Raw genomic sequence first — 7,656 nt, 5'->3', positions numbered from 1 at the left:
ACTGGAAGTCAAGATAACCGACTGACAGGAAACGAAGGAAGCAAGCAAGCCGAGACAAAGCGACTGACATGAAGGGAAGGAAGCGGTCGAGGCAATGAAGCACCCAAAGTTTTTGTGCAGTTCCACCAAAATCGAGCATCCCTGTTGGCACATATATTGAGAGAGTGAGATTACTGTAATAGTGGGACTAGTTGATGAAACATACACTAACAAACAGAAGCACCCTCATTATCTTAATGGGTAAAGTTAGCAACATAGTAGTCTTGCTTAAAGAGAGGTATTAGTTTATTTAATCAGTGCCAATTAGCTCAACACTCAAAACATTGCCATGTATCATAGGTTGCAAAACTTTAACGTGCAAAGATAAAGGAGTTTCTCATGACAGTAGCAACACAGTAGCACAATACATATATAGGTACAACAAACTAATATGGCTGAAGGCCTTAGGCTGGTACCAACCTGAGCAAAATATGCTTATTCAAGTAATTCCGGAAGAGATGATAAAGCACTCACTGGAATCACTCAATAGTATATATTTTTGTGCACTTCAAATGTATGGTTGAAATAACTCTTGTTTACCAGTGGTGAGATTATATCGAAAGATTATCAAGAACTTCTAGCAGAGTTAAAGCACTGGCTGGGATACAGTTCATTGTATTCTCTAGTGCAGTTCCACTAAAATGTACGATTGGCACAACATGATCCCTGTTTGCACAAGTAGGAAAAAGGTGAAACCTTCATTAGCTTAGTGAGAAAGGATAGAAAGACAATAGCATTATTATGTCATGACACTACCAAGATTCCCTCCCTGCTCCACCAGATGATTCACCTCCAGATACATATATACACATACATGATTCAACATAGGTTGCTACTAAAGATTTGTTTAACTCTGACGGGAAAATTACGCAGCAATAAATTAGTGCTACTTAAGTACTCCTGATTAATTAAGTGACCTTGCAGGAGAGACGACAGAAGTGGAAGGGCTCCCTGGAGGATCATCTCACATGTAAGGGAGACATTACCGGAGCCCTTGAATGGCCTTGACTAAGGCCTCGGCTTCAGCAAGATCAACTTGGCACTGTTGATCATGTAGAACTGGGTCACACATGCATCCAGAATCCGGTTAATTAGTATGATGTGTCATTAAGCCAAGTACTACTATGCTGCATTTCTCTATCTATCTCTACTCTATTATCTATTACTCTTATACTCTTACAATAAACAGATTTGGTGATCTTGTTGTTAAGTGCATCTTGATGTTACGTGCAACGAACGAGCATCTTGCTAGTCTTCCAAGTAAATTAAGACTAGTAGCAACACAACAATACAACACCACTAGCAAGATGTGAGGATAACATAGGACGGTACCATCGTGTGATCTTCTTCATTTCCTCCTCCTTCTTCTTCTTCTTCTTCTTCTTCTTCCTCTTCATGCTCTGTTTCTCTTTCTCCTCACTAGTTGGTGAAACCAAGTACATGATTGGCCTTCTAGTTCAGAATTGGTTTTGTCAGTGAGGGAGTACAAGTGTACTAGTAAAAAAATAGCATTATTTTCTCATGGCAGTCGGAAAATAGAGATGAACACATGCATTAAATATCATTCTTACCTAAAGGAAGGTTATCGCGCCAATATGGATGATGAGGATTGGAACATAGATCTCCCTTTGTGCAGTTCCACCGAAATGAACCAACTGTTCCATTTTGATATTCCAGTTAAACAGCACAGAAGTCACTTCTTTTAAGAAGAGTTTTGTGCAGTGCACCAAAAGGTCACAACAGCAACCAGGTGAATTGGATATCCCTGTTTGCACAAAAAGGTACAGAGGAAACCGTCAGAGTCTCAAACAATTACAAGCAAAAACATTTGGCTAAACTTGTCGTGGTTTATAACAGTGGCATGGCTTCATTTTTACCAGGGACATTAGATTAAGAACAGCTAAATATTTGGTATAAGGGCATGGGACTGTGGGTGCACCAGCAGTCCAGCACCATGTACGTAAACAGGGGCATAAAGTGGTGATTCATAGTTTGTTCCCCCGAGAAACAAACATCCAAGAAACATATCTGGGTTGGTCCCATTTTTGTTCACTCTAGCCACCTACTCCTATGTGTGGATAGAAAATCTAGTCCTGGTCATACCACTGTGTACAACATTACCCCTATATTTCCCTTTTCGACCAAGATACCGGTTGGATGACCAGTCTGTACTACTTTCACCCCCTTTCCTTCCTGTTTGTACCAAGTTCGATGTACATACTAAATTCCCCCACCCCCACTTTATTTCTTGTTTGAACCAAGTACTCCCTCCGTCCGGAATTACTTGTCATCAAAATGGATGTGTCTAGAACTAAAATACATCTAGATACATCCACTTCAATGACAAGTATTTTCGGACGGAGGGAGTACAAGATTCGACTCCATGAAGTAGCTTTACCTCTAACAATAGAAGAAAAAAAATACTAAGTGACGTTGGACCATCAGATCGAGAGGGGCTGAGAGGTAGAAAATGATGCACATGCAGCGACGTAGTGAGATGGGGAGGTAGAGCTAAGGCGGTTTCGAACGAAGATATACCTGAAGGTCATCGGGATGTGGATAGGTGGGCGACGGGAGGCCGGATCCGCCCACAGGCAATGACGAAGGGATCGGAGGACCTCCCGCGCCAGCGCTCGGCCAGAGATAACGGTGCGGCCGGCAGTGGGTCTCCTCCCTCGCTGTCGACGAGGATAGAAAGCCAATGTTTTTGAAGGGAGAAAGACAGTGTTACTACCCCTATCTTGTTTAGATCCGGAGAGGATGAGAGTGTGTGAATAGAGCAACCCTAGCAAGCAAGCATGGAGGCTCCGACCTATATATACGTAATGGGGTAGTTTTCCTTTTTCACTCCATCAAAACAATCGTTTAAAATTGTGTACTACTACATGCCAGGTCGCGATTTTTTTAGTTGTTGATTGTTTTTTGAGATAGGTACCCGCTTGTTCCAAGTGGTGTTACGGTGTGCGAGGTCACACTTTGTATCGTTCAAGTCTGGTACTACAAGTCCCCCACCCCCTCGTAAAAATTGTGAACAAGCCCACGGCTAAAATTAGCGGAAAAGTGGGTTGCCCCAACATGCATTATTATTTATATTTTCTACTCCACATGTCATAGACACAAAAATAATGTGTCATAGACACAAAAATTGTGGCAAGATTCCCTTAGGCAAGCCAAAGTGTGTCTAACAATTTGAGCAACTCAGGTTAGGCAAGTGTGGCAAGTGTGGGAAAAATAATGTGGCAACATAAGACAAACATAGTCACAATCCAAACAGCCCCATAATTTTTTGTGACATGCATGAAAATTTGGTTAGTTAAATTTATAGTCAAAATTTGGCAAGGTGCATCAAATCAACACATGCAAGTATCAAAAGGAAAGTCATGGCATGCATGCATGCGTTGCACTCCCTCCGTTTCCAAATATAAGTCTTTTTAGAGATTGCAACAAGTGACTACATATGAAGCAGGATATGTCTACATACGAAGTAGTCCATTTGAAATGTGTAAAAAGACTTATATCAAGTGCAGTGCTTTGATGTGTCGCGTCAACTCGTACAAGACCGAGAAATTTTATTACTACAATGCCCTCTCCCTCGCGGACTGAGCTCCGGTGCCTTAACTGCACCTGCCTTTGGCTGCATGACAAGAGGGCCAACCACCTGTTGGGCCCACCTGTCATAGACGCAAAGGCAGGAGCAGTAAGTAGAAGCTTTCGCTACATGCTATCCCTCCCGCACGAGGTGGACGGACATGCAGCAATGGATTCGATAATGTAGAAGTAGGAGTAACATCATTGTTCGTCTTCTCGAAGAGGCGAAGATCCAAGCGCAACCCGAACGTGGCAGTTGCGAACGCTTGCGTGGTGCGGTGCCTTAGAGCACGCATATAGTAGCCAGGCTCTTGCATGAGACAAAACTGCTATTGTTTAACAATTAAACTCCATCATCCTTTGGTTGATACTCATTCTGCATAGGTCCACGCGCTTAGTTTCGTTTCCTCCTGGGGTCACCAATGTTTATTTGCTACTCCCTCCGTTTGGAATTACTTGTCTCGGAAATAGATGTATTTAGAACTAAAATACATCTAGATACATCCATTTCTATGACAAGTAATTCCGAACGGAGGGAGTAGTAATTAATAGCATTGCTTGCAATGAACTAGCCATTGCAAGTCATTAGAATCATGCACACCTCTCATCTCTTATTGGTTGACATGTCAAGAAACAAGAAACAAGGTAGAAGTTAATGCACCGCGCCTAAGTGTTTTGGGACTATTTGGTTTCCATAAGATGACTTACACACCTAGATGGAGGGAGTAGTATAGCCCTGTAAACCGGAAAGGAGTATTTGCCTTTCTAGAGATTTCAACAAGTGACTAGACTACACCGCGTGCAGCCATGCAGTACTCCCTCCCTTCCGGTTTATAGGGCTCAAATCTCAAATCTCATGAACCAATGCATTTTGCGATTGGAGGAATGTATCTCGTACTACTTTACAAAACTTCCCTAATTAAACTCATGCATTAATTACGTAGTTCTCTCGTTTTCCTCTCCGCCTTGGTCGCGGTGCAAAATATTGAGCACTCCTATATGACTAGCCGCTCTATCTACACACGGGACATTTCAAAGCATTCGAGCCCGCGTGCCATCCACCAAATCACAGCGAGGTGCTACCGTCAAGACGCACCTGTCACCCCGGTGTGGTCGTCATGACCCGTCATATCATAAAACCCACACCTTTACGAGAAGTGGTAAGGTGGCCTCCAAGTCGGACTGGACGAAGCAACCAGCATTTCACTGGAACACTCATTCAAGCCCTTTCTTCCCTTTCTTGAAGAAAACCTCACTCCAGGCTACTCACTTCTGCCATTTTTCTTCTGTACCGACGAAGGAAAGGTGGGCGAATCAATTATGCTGCTATATTTTCATTCCAAGAATCTTCTTTTTGCGAAGCACCGACCGATTCTCACATCCTATTCTTTTCCCGTTTTCATTGCGATTGTGGTTTCCTTTCGATTGCTTTTTGTTTGTCAGTTCATTGATGGATCCTGGAGCACTAGGCAAAGAGCTGCCGGTGGACAACCCACTGGAGACAGCGATCTCCAGGAAGCGAGCACCGACCAACGAGTTGACCATGTTGGCGGGCCAACCCATGGAGACGAAGAACTCCAAGAAACAAGCACTGGCCAAAGAGTTGAGGACGTTGGCGGACGAACTCCTCAAAGAAAGTTGAAAGAACAGCAAGGGCCCCACCGTGCCTACCCCAGGAACTCTAATTGCCACCTGTGTGAGGCTCAAGACCGAGTTTGAGGAGATAGTCGCCGTTGAGAAGCAGTATTCCCCTGGCAAGGTGATGGCCCCCTATGAGGACGAGGAGATGGCCCCCGGAGGGATGAGATCCCCCGGTGAGCTGCACAAGGTAAAAAATAATGGCTTATTACCATAGTTGTGGTTTTTGATTATTTGCAATGTGCTTTCTAATATGTTAGGGTTGTGCAGGTGCCGGTGGATGTCCTTGATGATTTCGATGTCGTGGCCCGTCCTGTTGGCATCGCCCCAGAGATCGATTCCGATGCCGCTGTCCATCCTGTGGACATCGCCCCAGAGATTGATTCCGATGTCGCGGTCAGTCCTGTGGACATCGCCCCAGAAATCGATTCCCATGCCGCTGTCCGTGCTGTGGTCATTGCCCGAGAGATCGATGACAAGAAATAATTGGTCACGCTAATCCTTTAGGGTAGTTTGCATTGCCCTGTGTTTAATTACCAGAACGATGCGTGTTATCAAACCATCTTAGGGCTAGTGCACTGTCTTGTGTGGGCGGATCTTGCTACTTTTGTTTGATAGTGAATCATGCGATGAATCATGCGAACCCTCTCCGAGTTATGGAAACAGATGTATCCTCACCAGCTTTTGATGTAATATTTGGCATGCTTAGATGTAAGTTTGAACTGTTTATCATATTAGCAGGGCTTGTTTGATGATTCTTGGTGTTAGTAGGCTAGCTACTGTGCGAGCTATAGTACTTGAAAAACACTCACCGAAGAGAAACGTTGGGCTGATGAGCTCGTGGTACGCTTATACTTATCCCTCGTCGATCGACCAATAGCCCTAGCTCCTAAAATTGTAGGCTTAGCGATCGATCAGACAATAGTCGACACAGATACATTCAGGCCTGATAATCCCCAAGTGCAGGGAATCATCGTAGCAATTCCCAAAGGTGGAAGTGATAAGTATGGAGTGTCGAACCCACAAGGATCTAAAGGTAAGATCAATATTCTCTCAAGCCCTACCTTCCACTGATACGACTCTACGTGCACCGAACATTTGCTTCCAACTAGAAACGAGAAATAAAACTGTGTTGTGGGTATGAAGAGGATAACTTTGTATGATATCGGAGAGCTAAAATATAAAAGTAGGTGCTGTTATCATAAAGTTAGAATATAATACTAAATAATATAAATAGCGAGTGTGGAATAATGGTGGATCAGTGTGCGGAATTGTCCTAAGCAATTGTTAACAAGATCGATAGTCGTCATTGAAATTTCATATGAGGGAGAGGCATAAACTAGCATACTTTTCCTACTTGGATCATATGCTCTTATGATTGGAAACACTAGCAAGCATCCGCAAATACTAAAAGATTCATTAAGGTAAAACCCAACCATAGCATTAAAGCATCAAGTCCCCTTTTATCCCATACGCAACAACCCCCTTACTCGGGTTTAAGCTTCTGTCACTCTAGCAACCCACTATAAGCGAATCATGAATGTATTGCAACACCCTATAGCGGGAATCCCTCATGCTTGCGCTACACGGAGGGCACCATAGGACAGCACCAAGATAAAACATACAACTCGTACCAATCTAGATCATCAATCAACTCAAGGACAAAAGATATCTACTCAAAACATCATAAGATGGCAACACATCATTGGATCATAATATGTAGCATAAAGCACCATGTTCAAGTAGGGATTACAGCGGGGTGCGGGAGAGTGGACCGCGTAAAAGAGATGAGGATGGTGATGATGATGGTGATGTTGATGAAGACGATCACTGCGGCGATGATTCCCCTCCCGATGGCACTCCGGTGCCACCAAGAGAGAGGAGGAGAGGTTCTTCCCCTTGTGATTCCTCCTCCATGGCTTTCCCCCTCTGGTCCTTGGCCTTCATGGAGATGATGGCCCCTCCGAGATCCTCCTCCATGGCCTCCGATGATGATGGCCCCCTCCGACAGGGTGCCAGAGAGGGCCTAGATTGATTTCTCATGGCTACAGAGGCTTGCGGCGGCGGAACTTCCAATCTAGGTTAATTCCCGAAAGTTTCAGTATTTATAGGAATTATTGGCGTTGGTTTCACGTAGGGGGGGGGGGTCTCCGGGCCGTTCTGGCCCAACTCCAATGCTCCGTGGTCTTCTTTTGGTCCATAAAAAATCCTCAAAAATTGGCACGTCATTTGGACTCCGTTTGGTATCCCTTTTCTGTAAAACACAAAACAAGGAGAAAACAGAAACTAGCACTGGGCTCTAGGTCAATAGGTTAGTCCCAAAAATCATATAAAATGATATATAAATGCATATAAAACACCATAGATGGGTAATATAATAGCATGAATACT

This window comes from Triticum aestivum, chromosome 4B (assembly GCF_018294505.1).
Source record: "Triticum aestivum cultivar Chinese Spring chromosome 4B, IWGSC CS RefSeq v2.1, whole genome shotgun sequence".
Taxonomy (NCBI): domain Eukaryota; kingdom Viridiplantae; phylum Streptophyta; class Magnoliopsida; order Poales; family Poaceae; genus Triticum; species Triticum aestivum.
Note: the sequence above shows the minus strand (reverse complement) of the source record.